This window comes from Phoca vitulina, unplaced genomic scaffold (assembly GCF_004348235.1).
Source record: "Phoca vitulina isolate PV1807 unplaced genomic scaffold, GSC_HSeal_1.0 scaffold36, whole genome shotgun sequence".
NCBI lineage: Eukaryota > Metazoa > Chordata > Mammalia > Carnivora > Phocidae > Phoca > Phoca vitulina.
The window spans coordinates 17,132,842-17,148,975 of record NW_022589739.1 but is presented as its reverse complement, the minus strand read 5'-3'; the positions used below and the strand labels follow the sequence as shown (position 1 = coordinate 17,148,975).

Genomic DNA, 16,134 nt, shown 5'->3' with positions numbered 1-16,134 from the left:
CTCAATTCCGTTGTGGCTGGTTTTAATGAATTTTTCTCCCCTCCCCCCACTTTTTTTATCTTTCTAAACCATAACCAGAAAGTAGGGGGAAAAAACTTTTATTTTTGTAAAGAGAGAAGCTTAAGGTTTTCAAAAGCATATACTATTTCATAGATGTCATTTTAATTCCTAAGGACTAATGTTGTAATTTGGGGTGGGAGGAATGGTCAGGGAAACTTAATTTGGTCTCTTATTACTGTATGACCTTATGGAAGTATTTTTATCTCTGTTCCTTTTGTCCAACTGTAAGATGGGGATAGTAACAGTTGCTATGACTAGCTTATAAGGTTACAAAGCAACTTAATAAAATACTGAATATAAAGGAAACTTTGGAGAGTGTAATTTGTTAGCGGTTGTTAGGTGGTGGTAAACTTTATTGAACACCTGTTATGTACCAGACATTATGTGAGTTGTTTTCTCCAATCTTCAAAATAAGCATTTAAGATGATTACTGGTATCTCTGTTTAATGGATAAGGAGGTTGAGGCTCAAACCGGCAACAAGAACCTGTTCAAGATTTTGCTGAAAGTAAGTGGTAGACCTCCATTCCAGTTCATATTCACCTGATACCAGCAATTATGAGTTATGTTCATTACCCAGGCTGCTTTAATTTTTCTGTGTAGAGGAGACAATATAGGAATGTTTTACAAGTATATTGCTGTGAGAGTTAAAATAAATTTTTTTCTTCATTTAGCCTGCTCTCTTTTTTTGTGCACAGAAAGACTGGTGAAGAGAGTTTTACATGCATTTACATTTATCATTCATACAGGGAAAAGAATAACATCTTTCCCTGGTGTTTTTTGTTTAGTCTTCACAACAGCCCCATGAGATAGGTATTTCCATTTTACGAGGTAGGAGACTGGATTATAGAAGTCTTGGTTTGCTCAAAGGCACATCATTAGCAAATGACTAAATATTGGTTTAGAACTACATTTTTGAATCTCAGTGTAGTACTTCACTTTTGCCACTATATCATAGTGCCTTTTAAACTATCAAACTAAACTTTGGAGCACTAGAAATGTCCTTTTAGATTGCTTCCTAATCCCTTTAGCCTTTTCCCCCTAAGAAAATTCTGACTGAAGTCCAGAGTTTGAACTACAAAAAAATAATTGCTGGTAAAACTATGTCACATGGTCATGATAGTACAGACTCACAAGATAACATTTTACCACTGAAGCTGAGAGATCAGACTTAATCCAGCATTCTGAGTCACCACTGCCTGAATATTCATTTCCCTTTGCCATCATAAATTTATTAACATCATGTCATACATTTTTCTACTCTTGTATTAAGCTTTATCTTTCATAGGTAACTTCCTCCACCATTCTATCCTTCTAGTCTTTGAGATGGGGGAAATGATCTATGTGCTAGGATCCTCCAGATTATCCCCTCTCTAAGAATAGTGTGATAATAATCCTAGAAAGAACCAGAAGCTCATTGATCCCTCATTAATATGATTTTGTTTGGTATTAATTCTCTAAAGTTGATCTAAGTCTTAGTTATAACAAGTCCATTATGTCTTGGCTCTTACTCCATGGAGTCAGGGTGAGGTAATTTGCATGCAGCATTGGTAAGTTCACTCTTGTGTTTGGGACTTTCTTCCTCCACTTTTCCACTTCCACACCTCTCCAGTGTCCCTTGCAGACTATTTAAGTACCAAGTGAGGCTGGTAAGAACATTTTTTTCCTTTACAGGATCTGCCTTTTGACTCTTTTGGGATGATAAATGACGGTGACAATATGTGTGGCTTCCACCCTCCTCTGCCTGCCTGTATCTTCAAGGCCTAGCTTTTCTTATTCTCTCCCTGATTCCCAAGAAGCTGGGATCCATGTCTTTCTCATTTGAACCCTTGTCTGCATGTACTTGGTATGTTGCTGCAATATTACCTGTCACTTTCTAGGGAAGGAGATAGATATAGAAGGGAGAGCATTAAATTTGAAGTTAGGCAAAGACCTATTTGGACACTTATTTAAATATCTATTTCTTAGTTTGGAAAATAGAAATAACACCTAACTCACAGAGTTGTGAAGATTCAATTAATAATATATGTGAAAATGAATATTGTGCACCTGAAACTAATATAACACTGTATGTTAATGATACTGGATTAAAAAATTAATATATGTGAAAATGAATTGTAGGATGTTAAGCTATGTAGATGTTGGGTAGAATTGTTATAATTTAATGACTTCAATTGTTTGTAGCAGTGGTTTTGAATTTTGGCTATGCATCTGAACTACTTGTGAAGATGTAAAAAAAAAGGAATACTGTTGCCTGGGCTCTAAGGTCTAATCAAAATCTCTTGGAATTTCTATTTTTGAAGGTTTATAGGTGATTTTGATATGCAGCCAAGATTGAGTATTGCTTTATATTATAATATTTTGCATAAAAGTCTTAGGTACCTACCATATGAAAACTAATGTTTTAATTGTCATTTAAGTTTCATTTGCTAAACACATATTAAGCATCAGGCATTGTCAGGGGCTCTGAAGAAGTAGCTGAATCATATCTGGTCCCTACCCTTAAGCTTATAGTTGAGAAACAGACATGTCCATAGACAATTATATTGAGACAAAAATGACATGTGGAGATACAGGCTCATGCTATGTAAAGACAGAGGAAAGGCATCTACTCCACCTGAAATGAGGGTGGTCTGGCAAGCCTTCTTAATGCAAGTGACAGCTAAGTTTTGTTCTGAGAGACGAACAGGGGTTAACCAAGCACAGTTGGGGAGGGGTGGGAAGAGAGGAGAGAGGAAGCACCTTCCTGGAAGAGAGCAGCATGAGGGCTGGCAGGCTTGAGAGCATGTTTGGGGAACTCTGAGTATTTTAGTACACTTAAAGGGTAGGGTACAAGGTGGGGAGTGGTAAGAGCAGAGAGGAAGCAAGGCCTGGATGGTGAAGGGCCTCTAGTGTACAAAATATTTTCACTAATATTGTCTCACTTTATTCTTTCAACAACTCTGTGGATTAGTTAGGACAGGTATTGTTTTATCTCCATATTACAGAATAGGAAACGGAGGTTAATTGAATTGAGGCTATACAGCAGCACAGCTATGATTCGAAGCCAGGGCCTTTAGGCTCTTGAGAATACAGAGGAATAAAAGAAAAAAGAAAAAAAAAACCCAACAAACCTTTTATTGTGGAAATGTAACCAATAGTATCATTTCATCTATTTTTTAATGTTTTTAAGAAATGAGTTTGGGTTGGTGATCTCCCTGTTTCCCAGCCACCTGCTTCCCCCAACGTCATTGTTCATTGGGGAAAAATGAGATGGAGAACAAATCAACATCATCAGCCTCATTACAACTGACCTTTTACCAAGGACTTTCATGGTACCAAGTACTTTACATTTGATTTTTCCCTCTACTCCTCAAAATAATCCTGTAAGAGGTATGCTGTTTTATATTCATTTTATAGATGAGGAAATTTAGGAGCAGAAAGATCAAGCTGGGATTTGAAGACTTTTTTATGATTATTACTGTGTGACATTGGCAAATCACTTAACCACTCTGAGCCTCAGTTTTCCTTAGCTGTTTTATAGATGCATTAAATCTGATCCTAACTTCCCCAGCTCAAATATTTTGTGACAGTGATTTTTTACCTTCATGCCTCCTCCTCTCTGCCTTCACCCTTGTTCTGTAATACACTAGGACATAGTCCATCAGTAACAGTGTTTTAGTACGGAAACAATTCTCAGTGGCCTAGAGGTCAGGAAATGGGTACAGTGGGACCTGATATAGTGGAGGGACTCTTAGTCCCCCATCACCTGTTAGAGAATTACTATTTTTATAAGATTATCTTCCATTTAAGATTATTTTCCCATCTGGAGTTATCAGTCCTGAGTCTGAGATTTTTATTTGCTATCAGGATAGATTTTGCTTGATTAGTTTAAGAAGTTATCTATTTATAATCTGCAAAATAAAACAAACCAGGTGAACAAAGGGGAAAAATTCATGATGATAGACTTTTGAAAGTCCAATTTCCTGAGCAGCCTAGAGACAATATATATTTAGGCTTTACTATTTTCAAAACACTTTCATATATAATCTCACTTAATTTAATTCTGTCTTTAAGGCATCATATATTTATAGATGGAGAGAAGTTAAGGGCTTGTCCATAAAAACATGGCCATGAGTTTGGAAATTGCAGTCTTTAATGCATATCATCTGTCTCCAAATCTAGTTGGCTCCTGATCACTTGGATGTTTCTTTGACCAGTGGCACTTCCTTCATTTTCCCTTGACTTCTAAAAAATTCTTGGTTCCTTGGGGAATGGTAAAGCTATTTACAACTTGTTCTCTTTCCAAAAATCATGTTTTTTTCTTTCTTTCTTTCTTTTTTTTTTTTTGAGAGAGAGAGAACGCATGCGCGTGCATGAGCAAGCGGGGTGGAGGGTTGGGGTGGGGTGGGGGTAGAGCAGAGGGAGAGAGAGAATCTTAAGCAGGCTCCACGCTCAGCGCAGAGCCCCACTTGGGGATCGGGGATCGATATCACGACCCTGAGATCATGACCTGAGCCAAAATCAAGAGTTGGATGCTTAACTGACTGAGCCACGCAGGTGTCCCCAAAATCATGTTTCTAACTATTGCTGCTTGCCAGAGAATTGTCGGAAGTTGACTGTTTTGTAAAGGTCCCAGGCTAGTTGGGAATGGCAAAATACACATACTTTCATTTGCATACAAACACAGTATGTCTCTACAGTGCATTTGTTTATCAATTCCTTAATTAGTCTACAAATACTTATTGGTTGCTTCCTATGTGCCAATCATTGTGGTACAATTGGGTACAATTATAAACAATACAGAAATGATCCTTTTCCTTGCTCTTATAAAGCTTACATTCCAGAGGGGAAGACAAAGAAAAGCATTAAATGTACAAATAAATAGTTGCAGGTTTTGATAAGTCCTACAAAAGAGATAAAGGACTAAGGTAGAGAATTTTGGAATGATGAAAGGGAAGGCCGCATTGAAGAGATGATGCTTTTAAACTAAGATATGCAAGATAAATAGGTATTAGTCATTCAGAGAATAGGGTGTAGAACATGTCATGCAGAGGGAACATTTTAAATGCACAAAGACTCTGAAAGTAGCTAAAAGTTTAGAGCTATCATGCTCAAGATGGTAACTACTAGACAATATGGCTACTGAACACTTGAAATTTGGCTGGTTCAAATACAGATGTGCTATAAATATAAAACATGTACTAGATTTTGAAGGTTTAGTACTGAAAAAATGTATGTAATGCAACATTTTTTTATGTTTACTATATATTGAAATGTTAACATTTTGGATAAATTGGGTTAATTTATAATTTCACCTGCTTTTTTTTTTTAGCTTTTAAAAACAAAGCTACTAGGAAATTTAAGATTACATATGTGGCTCGTATTAATGGCTCATATTATATTTCTGTTAGACAGCTCTGATTTAGCTCAACATAGGAACTAAAAAAAAAAAAGCCATTATGGCTGGTGCACATGGAACAAGAGTGAATGGAACTTGATAAAGTTGGGGTGGTAGGAAGAGTCTTTCAAAATGCTACCCTATGCAGTATCCTGTTTAATTCTGAGAGACTGAGAGGGGATTATTAAATCTGATTTTATAGACAGAGACAATTAGTGCCTGAGGGCCACTCCCCACCAGTATCGTGCCAGCATTTAGCTTAGTATCTTGAGTGTAGAATGTTCTCTATCACTGTCAGCTAACACAAGCAAATGAATATTGATGGGTAAACTGACTAAGTGGTTTTGAGACTGCCTCTTGGTATCTATAATATCTAAGTACAACTCTTTGTCAAAGACTGAAATTTTCATCACACAAAAAATCCTTTCTGTAGGTTGACTCCTCTTGAAACTGTTTCATGGTACACTTCTTTCAACTTTTTTGTATGTTTAAAAATTATAATAAAGTATTAGGAGGGAAGTATGTGCAGCGAACACCCGTATACTCATTATTTAGATTTTGTAATGTTTTGCTGTATTTGAATATCTATCCATCCCTTAATCCATTCATCAATCCATCTTATTTTGAATCCATTCCAAATAAGTTGCAGACACCAGTGCACTTCACTCTTAAACACTTCAGCATTTGTATCATTATTTATTTACATTGAACCATACTCTTACCCATTACACTATGGCATTATTTGAGTAATCTCTGTCTGCCCTATCAGACCCTAAGCTCTAGAGAATTATTTCTCTTTAAGGCATGGCATCCTAAAGAGAATGAATTTTAATATAGTACCCTTTTCCTTAAAATAAAAATTATCTTTTTCTGCTCACCATTATATTCACAATTCCTAGCATATAGTAGTCACTCAATAAATATGTTTTGTTTGAAAGAATGAAAGTGGAGCCAGCATCAAACTGAGGTCCATATAACTTCTTTACTGAGAGCATTTGGTTTCTCTCAAGTTCATAAAGAATCCTTTCAGTGCCTGGTGTTGGGAGAGGGAAGGAGAGAAGAAACCTTAGTGTGCTAAATATTTAGCTACCCAGTACAAATAACTGATCTGAGTCAAAGTTGGATGCATGCCCTGATGCTAGCTAGCTAGCTAGTTAAGGATGTGGGAAATTCTTAAGCTGATCCAGTTGATCACTGGCTTCTTTGCCATTCTGGGTTTTTCTTCATTTTATTTGATTTGAAGAATTCTATGTTACTGAAAAATGGCATTAGATTGAGGCCCTTGTAGGCATATTTACCTTCCAGAGGGTCCATTCTTTTTATAATATCCAAGACAACATTTCCAAAATTGGTGGTTTCCTTTTAGATTATTAGGAGTTTCGTTAAAGTGCTACATAATTTTAATAAGGCTTAACAATAATGTTACTAACTTTCTTCCATTAAAAATAACAGAGCTCTGTTTCACAGACTATTTTGTAACACTATTCATAAATTTAAAATTCAGCCAGGATTCCATTACTCTAATGAATAAACACTTGTGTTTTTTTTCTTACATATAAACATACATGTTTACATAGTTGTAATCACAATGTAGACCTAAATTTGTTGTTTGCCTTTTTTTCTTGACTTATAAGTATTTCCCCATGTTATTTCTTTGTGCTCATTATAAAATTTTTAGATGATATTCCATAATTTGCCTAAAACCATTGTTATCAGTCAGTGTTCTATTAGAGAAACAGAGTAGAATTCTTCATTTGTGGGAAACCTCAGTTTTGCTCTTGAGGTCATTCAGCCTGATTGGATGAAGCCTACCATTAGATTAGGAAGAATAATCCCCTTTATTTAATGTCAGTTGACTTGTAAATGTTTAATACATCTACAAAATACCTTCACAGAAGTACCTAGATTTAATTAGGTAACTGGGCACTGTAGCCTAGCCAAGTTGTCACATAAAACTAGCCATCACAATCATTTGGGTTTTCTTTTCCTGTTATAAATCATACTGTAATTTTATCTATAACACTACATATAGCTTTTTCCTTTAAAAGATTTTTTTTTTTTTTAAAGAATAAATTCCCCTAGGTAGGATTACTGGGTGAAGGGATATAAAGACCAAATGGGTGCTTGACAGGATTTAATATTTGCAAACAGAAAATACCACTACAGTCTTTCTTTTAATGATTTCTTCAGGAATTAATCTATTCAATTGACTCATTTTCTATTTCCAAAAACCTCGTTTTTTTCCCCCTGTGTTTTTGGCTCTGGAATTCAGGGTTATCTTCAATTCTCCCTTCAATCTCCACCTGTCATGCTTTCCTCTGGGTCTCTTCTTTCCCCTCACCCCCAAACTCCCTACCCTACTTTGCTTCCCATATCACAGATAAAATAGAAGCTTCATATTCCTACTACTGAATCTAAGAATCTACTTGGATTTGCACCCATTTTTGCCTTTGCCGGTTTCTCTTCCAAGGAAAGGCCTGCTCCTTCACATGCTTTTAGATTACTTCCCATGGTCCCATCTTAGAAACTTCACTTCACTGCCTCTTTACATTTTACTTTCTATTGAGTTATCATAAGTAGCATTCAAGTGTTCTATTTAAATGACAACAATTTTCCCCTTCCCTACCAAACAAAAGCCCTCCTGAGATCCTGTGTCAGCCTCCAGCTAAAACCCTGTCTTTGCTCTCTTTCAAAGCCACTCTTCCTTAAATAGCTGTTTACAAGTTCTGCTTCCAGTTTCTTACCTCCTATTTACCTGAAAGCTTACTCCAGTCTGCTTCTACCCTTACCACCTCATCACAACCACTCTTACCAAGGCCTATAATGACCTCCGTGGTGCCAAATCTACTTAAAAAAAAAGCAACCAAAAACCAATACTCAGTAATCCCTTGATGTCATAAAAATATTCAGTTGTGATTCAAATGTCATACTTTTTCTCTTCTTTAACAGTTTGAAGCAGAATCCAGATAAGGACTACACAGAGAGATTGGTTGATAGGTCTTTTCTGTTTCTTTTAATCTCTAGAGTTCCTCTCAATCTCTTTCTCCTCCCTTTCAGTTCATTTGTTGAAGAGACCACATTGTTCTGTAGAGTTTCCCACCGTCTGGATTTTGCATCTCCCTTTTATAGTTTAACAAGTTCCTCGGTCCTGTATATTACATGTAAATTAGTATCTAGAGGCTAATTCAGATTCAGGTTTTTCTTTTCTTTGTTTTTTTGTTTGTTTTACATGACCACTTTCTAGGTATCAGTGTGTTCTTTCATCAGGGGCTCTTAATGCCTGGATGTCTTTCATTTTGTTATGTTAGCAGTCATGGTATTTCCTTTTCATTCTCATCGTACTGGATCTATTTACCTTTTTGGTTACTCTCTTTTTAAAATATTCTTTTGCTTTCTGTCATATTACTTTCTTCATTTGCCTCCTTGCTCTGATCATTCTTCAGTTAATTTTGTGTCCTTTTTCTATCTTGATTTTATTTAGTTTATTTTTAATGTTGGAATTCCTTAAGGGTGAGATCCTCTCTTATGCCAGATTCTTTCTACTTGATCTCATTCATTATCCTGCCTTTGAATACCATATATATGCTGGCAACTCCCATATTTTTCCAGATATCCCTGGCCTAAACCTCTCCTCTTAACTCTAGACCCATATATCCACTTACCCACTTGATATTTCCACTTTGAGGTCTTACATTTCCTACTTAATGTGCTCTAAAACTGCATTCTTGATCTTTTCCCACAAACTCAGTCCTCCCTCACTTACCCCTGTCTTAGTGGCATCTTTGTTTCCCTAGTAGCTCAAATCACAAATTTAAGATTCACCCCTGATACCTCCTTCTCTCCTATCCTTAACGTGTACTCCACCCCCAATCTTATCAATTTTATTTCCTATGTATTTCTTGAATCCATCTACCTCTCTCCATGTCTGTTGTCACCTCTCTAATCCATGTTACCACTATCTCTACCCTAGACTACTATAGTCATCTTTTAAATGAACTCTTTGCTTAAAACCTGTAAAGGCTTTTTGTTTTATTTAGGAGAAAATATAAAATCTTAAATTTGATTTGTAAGGTTCTGAGAGACCCGGTCCTTGTTTTTGTTTCTCTAACTTCATCTTGTGCCACTGTCCACAGCACTGGCTGTGCTTCAGAGTGATTGGCATTTTTTTTTCCTGTTCTGCAAAGTTTGAGAAAATCTTTCTTGCCTCAAGGTCTTCATTACCTGTTCTCCCCTTGTATGTTTTTCCCCAATTTTGGCTTCTTCACAATTCTGGTTTCTCTCTCCCCCCTTTTCGTTTCTTTTAGAAAACAAGTGTGAGCCTGAACCTGTCTAATCTAAAGAAGACCCCCCCTCCCCATTATCCTCTCACAGTACTTTGTTATTTTCTGTAATGGCATTTCTAATGATCTGTAATTCTATACTTACTTGACTGTTTGTTGTATGTCTAGACTTCCAGTTTCATGGAATCAAAGATTGCATCTCTTTTGTCCACCACTGTACCTCAACACCTAGCACAGTGTGTGGAACATAGTAAGTGTTGTAAATATTTGCTGAATGAATGTGCTCACATTATCAAGGATTATTAAGCCTTGGCAGTTTTATCTCTGCAATTTTTTCAAATTTGTTTTTATTTTTCTGTCTCCTCTGCTTAGTTTAGACCATAATCATCTTTTCTCTAGGCTTTTAACTACCTCATTACTAGTGTCCTGGCCACCAGTCTTTCTGCCTTCTTATTCATTCATTATTCTGCCTGGAATAATGTTTCTGATCCTGTTACTGTTCTGCTCAAAAGTAATCACTGTGTCCCCATTACTTGTAAGATAATGTGTAAACTGAGTTTTTTAGGAAACTTTATAATTTGACCCCACCTACTTTTTCAGCCTTATTTCTCCTGACCCTACTCCATCTCTCTAAAAAGACTTTAAGTTTCATTCACTTTCATATGTCATATCATTCTATTTCCTCAGCCTAGAATATCTTTTCCCTCTCTGCTATTAAAACGCTTCATTCTTCAAGATCCAGCTTGGATGCCTTGTCTTCCATGGAGTCTTCCAGGCCTCATCTACCCACGCATGATTACAAATTCCTTGAGGGTGTGCTGCACACTGAATGTTTATGTCTTTCCCAAATTTATATGTTAAATCTCAATGCCCAATGTGATGAGTGGGGATGTGGGGTCTCTAGGGTGATTAGGTCATGAGGATGGGACCCTCATGAATGGGATTAGTGTTCTCATAAAAGAGACCACAGAGAGCTCCCTTGCCCCTTTTGCTATGCAAGGACACAGTGAGAAGGCAGCATCGATGAGCCAGGAAGAGAGTTCTCACCAGACACTGAATTTTTTGGTGCTTTGATCTTGAACTGCCCAGCCTCCAGAACTGTAAGAAACAAATTTCTGTTTTTTGTAAGCCACCCAGTCTAGGGTATTCTGTTATAGCAGCCTGAATGGACTAAAACAGGGTGGTACTTTTTTTCATTCCTTACTATGTACTCAGCATCTTGAGCAGTGTGTGGCATGTAGTAGGCTGTCAATTAATCCTTGTTGAATGATTTTTTTTTTTTAAGATTTTATTTATTTATTTGACAGAAACACAGCGAGAGAGGGAACACAAGCAGGGGGAGTGGGAGAGGGAGAAGCAGGCTTCCCGCCGAGCAGGGAGCCCGATGAGGGGCTTGATCCCAGAACCCTGGGATCATGACCTGAGCCGAAGGCAGATGCTTAATGACTGAGCCACCCTGGCGCCCCCTTGTTGAATGATTGAATAACAATTTACTTATCTACTCAACTATTTATTAAGCTTTTTTGAATGTCCGTAGCATTCTTTCTGTCCTTTGCACTATAATTAGAAGTTCATTTGTTATCCATAGGAACTGATCACTTATAAAATTAATCCCCACTCAAGCATCCCTCTTTGCTCTCTGTTGGACTCTGTCCTCTTCACCTCTCTTTCTCAATAAGTGCCTTTCTAATGGTAGGATAATTAACAAATAGATTCTAAAATGGAAACTGACCAAAAAAAAGAAAAAAACCACAATTCCGCAAAACATGAAGACTTTTATGAATTTGAAATAAGGCAATATTGGAGAATGGCTTGAATCACACACAAAAAAATCATTGACAAATGAGGATTAGGTAGAGTTAGATCAGTTTAAAATTGAAGGGGAAATTAACACGAGTAATGACATAATAGGAGATTCAGAGGACAATGATTTGAGTAACAAAGGATTAAAAGAGACCCTTGGGAAAGATTGGTGAAGCTCTTGAATATTTTTACAAAATTGATCCTCTTATCAACATGTTTTGAAAGCCAAATGTGAAGTGACAGATGTTCTTTGGTTTAAGAATTACCTTATAGGCAATTACAACTTAAATTTTTTTTAAATATTAAGAATTAGAAAAATTTGTTTTACGTTTATCTTGATAAATTAAAGCCCCAATCAATTGTTTTTAAAGATTTTATTTATTTATTTGACAGAGAGAGACACAGCGAGGGAGGGAACACAAGCAGGGGGGTGGAGAGGGAGAAGTAGGCTTCCCGCTGAGCAGGGATCCTGATGCAGGGCTCCATCCCAGTACCCTGGGATCATGACCTGAGCCGCGAAGGCAGGCGCTTAACGACTGAGCCACCCAGGTGCCCCAAGTCCCAATCAATTTTTTAAAAAAAATTTACTAGGAAATTTTGATCTCTCATCAGTTAACTTAAATGGCATTTTTTTTTTTTAAGATTTTATTTTTTATTTATTTATTTGACAGAGAGAGAGACAGTGAGAGAGGAAACACAAGCAGGGGGAGTGGGAGAGAGAGAGAAGCAGGCTTCTCACTGAGCGGAGAGCCCCATGTGGGGCTCGATCCCAGGACCCTGGGATCATGACCTGAGCTGAAGGCAGATGCTTAACGACTGAGCCACCCAGGTGCCCCAAGTCCCAATCAATTTTTTAAAAAAAATTTACTAGGAAATTTTGATCTCTCATCAGTTAACTTAAATGGCATTTTTTGATATCACTTATACTCAGTAAGAATCCCACTGTATGTACTTGTTTCTCCATTAGATTTAGTTCCCCAAGGTTGCGGATTGTGCTTTATTCATTATATTCCTATGGTGCCTAGCTCAGAGTCTGGTACTTAAGAGATACCTCATAAATGCATAGGGGATAGGAAGAAGTAAATAATAATTGAAGGGTTTGGAAAAGCTCTTTGAAAAGGTATTGTTTGGTGCAGAGTGTGTATGGTAGGTGAGTGAATAGGGTTTGACTGTTACACTTTGTTAGGTCCAAAAGGAAAACCTCTCATTTCTTTTGCCGGCTCTTGCCTGGTGTGTACTTTAATATTCACAGTCTGTTCTCTGCCTCAATAGCTCTTGTTCTCATTGTAATTCTTCCTGGAGATTGAGATGGAAATGAGGAAGGCTTTGGGCTGCTGCCTCAGCATCCACATTCATGAGAACTTAGAAATGCAGAGGGACCAAATGCCAGGCCTGACCTAGACGGATCCAGGTCAGCCAATCATTGCTTTCCTGCCTCTCCCTTTGTTCTCTGTGTCTCCAGTCTCCTATCTGCTGGAGGTGCTGCAGCTGTTTATACCAATTAATATAATGCTAATGTGACCCTTAATAAAAAGTGTGGAAGCACATGGTCCCAGCTGGTGAATAAGAACCAGATAGGGTCAACCTTCAAAGTACCTTTTCTCTAACAACAATTGGACTAGGCACCTGAATACCTTTTCGCATTATTTTTGAAATGATGGAAACAAGCTGGAAGTGACCATAGTTTAGGGAATGTAATCCCTCATTTTATGGGATAAGGAAAAAAAAACAACCCAGAGATGATAAAGCTCATGCCAAATTAATAATTCCTGGCCTCCCATTTTAGTAAAGATCTGTCTCATGTAAATGTAATGTTGTCCCTTCTCCATTTTATGCAACATTTAAAACCCCTGCCACTGACCTGACTTTGAATCTTGTGGCCCTGCCTCTTCCTGACTGTGATCTGGGGAGAGTTGCTTAACCTCTGTAGTTTTAGTTTCCTTATCCTTAAAATGGTACTAATAACAGTACCTGCTTCACAGGTTTGTTACTGGGATTACATGAGGCAATAATCGTAAAGCACTTAGCAGATTCGGGCACATAACAAGTGTTCAGCAACTGTTGCCTAATTATTATTATTACAGCATAAGGAAGCTAAAACGAGCCTAATGACCAGTGCTTTAATTTACAGCTCTGTCCTTGAAACCTTTGTTCCTATTTCTCCTTCAGCTAGAATCTGAACCTTGTGAAAGCAAGGATTTTGTCTGCTTGCTTCCCTGTATTCTCAGCACCTAGAGTAGTTTTTAGCGCATAGTAGTTGCTTAGTAAATATTTAGTGAATTAATGAATTCTCTTAGGGAAAATCTTCTCTGAAAAACACCTACTTTTAGTTTTATTTATTTTTTTAATTTAAATGTTTTATTTATTTGACAGAGAGAGAACACGCACAAGCAGGGGGAACGGGAGAGGGAGAAGCAGGCTCCCCACTGAGCAGGGGGCCCGATGTGGGACTCATCCCAGGACCCTAGGATTGTGACCTGAGCTGAAGGCAGACGCTTAACCAACTGAGCCACCCAGGCGCCCCAAAATACCTACTTTTAGATACTCCAAAGACTTGAATCTTTTTTTCTTTGTAGTTGTTTATATGAATTGCACTTGTCTTTATATTATTTGTATTGTGTCCTTGATCTTTTCAGTTATCTTTGTTTCTACATTATAAATCTTCATGGGTAGGAGACTGTGATCTCACTATGGGAATTTCCTTGTGGCTCCTAGTATAGCTTTTTTTTATAGACAGTTATTAAGGCTTAGTAATTCCTGACAACTGACTCTAAAAATCACTCGTATTCAGTACTAATTTATTGAGCAAACACCAGTATATGCTGTGGCATCATTTCCAACTCTAAGAAGTTGTGAATTCATAGGGTCAGGCCTTGGTGGCAAGAGGCACTTTAATGCCCTTGTGAATGTTCTTTACACATGAAATACCCTCTCCTTCCTCCTTGCCCCTTCTCTGCCAGATGTCACACTGCTCTTTCTTTAGGGCTTAGTCTCCTCTGTCATGTCTATTTACTTCCTTTCTTTTGTGATTAATTCCTCTGTATGTAAATCTCTTTATGGAAGAAGTGGATAGCTTTTGCAAATGGGATGATTTTGAGGGAAGACATTGCGGACTGAGGAAAGAGTTGCTGCAAAGACAAGGAAGGAAAGGGTCAGCTGTTAAGAGAACATAATAGTAAATAATAAATGTTATCTTTACTGTAGGGCAGTTTATTGGTCAGGTTTCTTATTAACAGGGGCAAGTAACAGAATCCACTCTAGCAGGTTCAAGGAAAAATGCTTTATTAGAGGGTGCCAGAGAGATTAAAGAGCCTTTGGGAAAGTAGAAGAAAAGGACCCAGGCTGAGTTTCCAGGAAAAAATCCTCAAACTGCACTGGAGAACTGAGCTGTCAAGGATGCCACTGTCTTTGCCATGGTCTTGAAGCTGCAGAATCAGGAAGCTGTTGCCACAACTGCTAGATCTAGAACCGTGCTGCCTCTGTGCAGTTTGCTCCAAGAGGGATGTCCTGTGTCCAGTCTTTCCACTTATCTAATTTCATTCCAAGTCAGTATCTAGTGTGAGAGCATCTGATTAGCAAAACCTAAATCACGCTTAGAAGGGAGTCTGAGAAATGCGTGTGTGTATATATATTCTCCAAGCTGGCTTTCATCATGGTGGCTGATAGGAACAGTCGAGGAGGTAAGTCTGTTTTGTTAACCAATGGATGAGAGAGATACGTAGAGACAGAGAGGAAGGGGAAGGGGAGGGAGGGAGATAGGGAGAGAGGCAGAGAAAGAGAGATGGACACTGACTTCATCTCCCAAAATGGGGAAAAAAATTCTTTAGTCCAGTTGGATCAACTTAGGCACTTGCCCATCCCTGAACTATGAGAATTTCAGAGACTACCAGAAACTAATTGGTTAAGCCTGAGTTCTTGAACTAATGACTGTCAAAGAGAATGGTTTGAATACTATGGTTTAAATGTAGAATCAAGACCTACCTCTGGCTGGGATGCCTGGGTGGCTCAGTTGTTTAAGTGCCTGCCTTTGGCTCAGGTCATAATCCCCAGGTCCAGGGATCTAGAGTCCCACATTGGGCTCCTTGCTCAGCGGAGAGCCTGCTTCTCCCTCTGCCTGCTACTCCTTCTGCTTGTGTTCTTTCTCTTCCTCTCTCCCTCTGACAAATAAATAAATAAATAAAATCTTAAAAAAAAAGCTACCTCTGGAGCTAGGTTTAGGGTCAGCATTACCTCAGTTAGGATAGTGGTTTCCAAAGTGTAGTCACTTGGGAACTTTTTGAAAATGCAGATTCTCAGGGCGTACCAGACCCACTGAATCAAAAACTCTGGGCATGGGGCCTAGGAATCTGTTTTTTTATAAGCACTTCAGGTAATCATGACTCTGACAACATGCTAAAATTTGAGAAATGCCTTAGTAACATAAGCTGCTGAAGGATGAGTACTGGATGAGAATCAGGGGTCTATGAGGAAGGAGGAAGAAGAGAATGAATGCTAGGTAGGCAGCCAATAGCATCCATTTCAAAATTGTAAAGGTGGGTAGGGGTCTGTAAATGAGGAATCGTGAATGTCTACCTCACAAGGTTGTTGTGAGATATAAAACCAGGTAATGTATG

At 37.9% G+C, this 16,134-nt stretch overlaps 1 protein-coding gene across 1 annotated transcript in view; it reads left to right on the top strand.

Moving 5' to 3' along the window:
* Positions 1-16,134, top strand: part of PAK1 (p21 (RAC1) activated kinase 1) — a 145,082-nt gene that overhangs the window by 3,921 nt on the left and 125,027 nt on the right. The gene's annotated exons all lie outside the window — the stretch shown is intronic.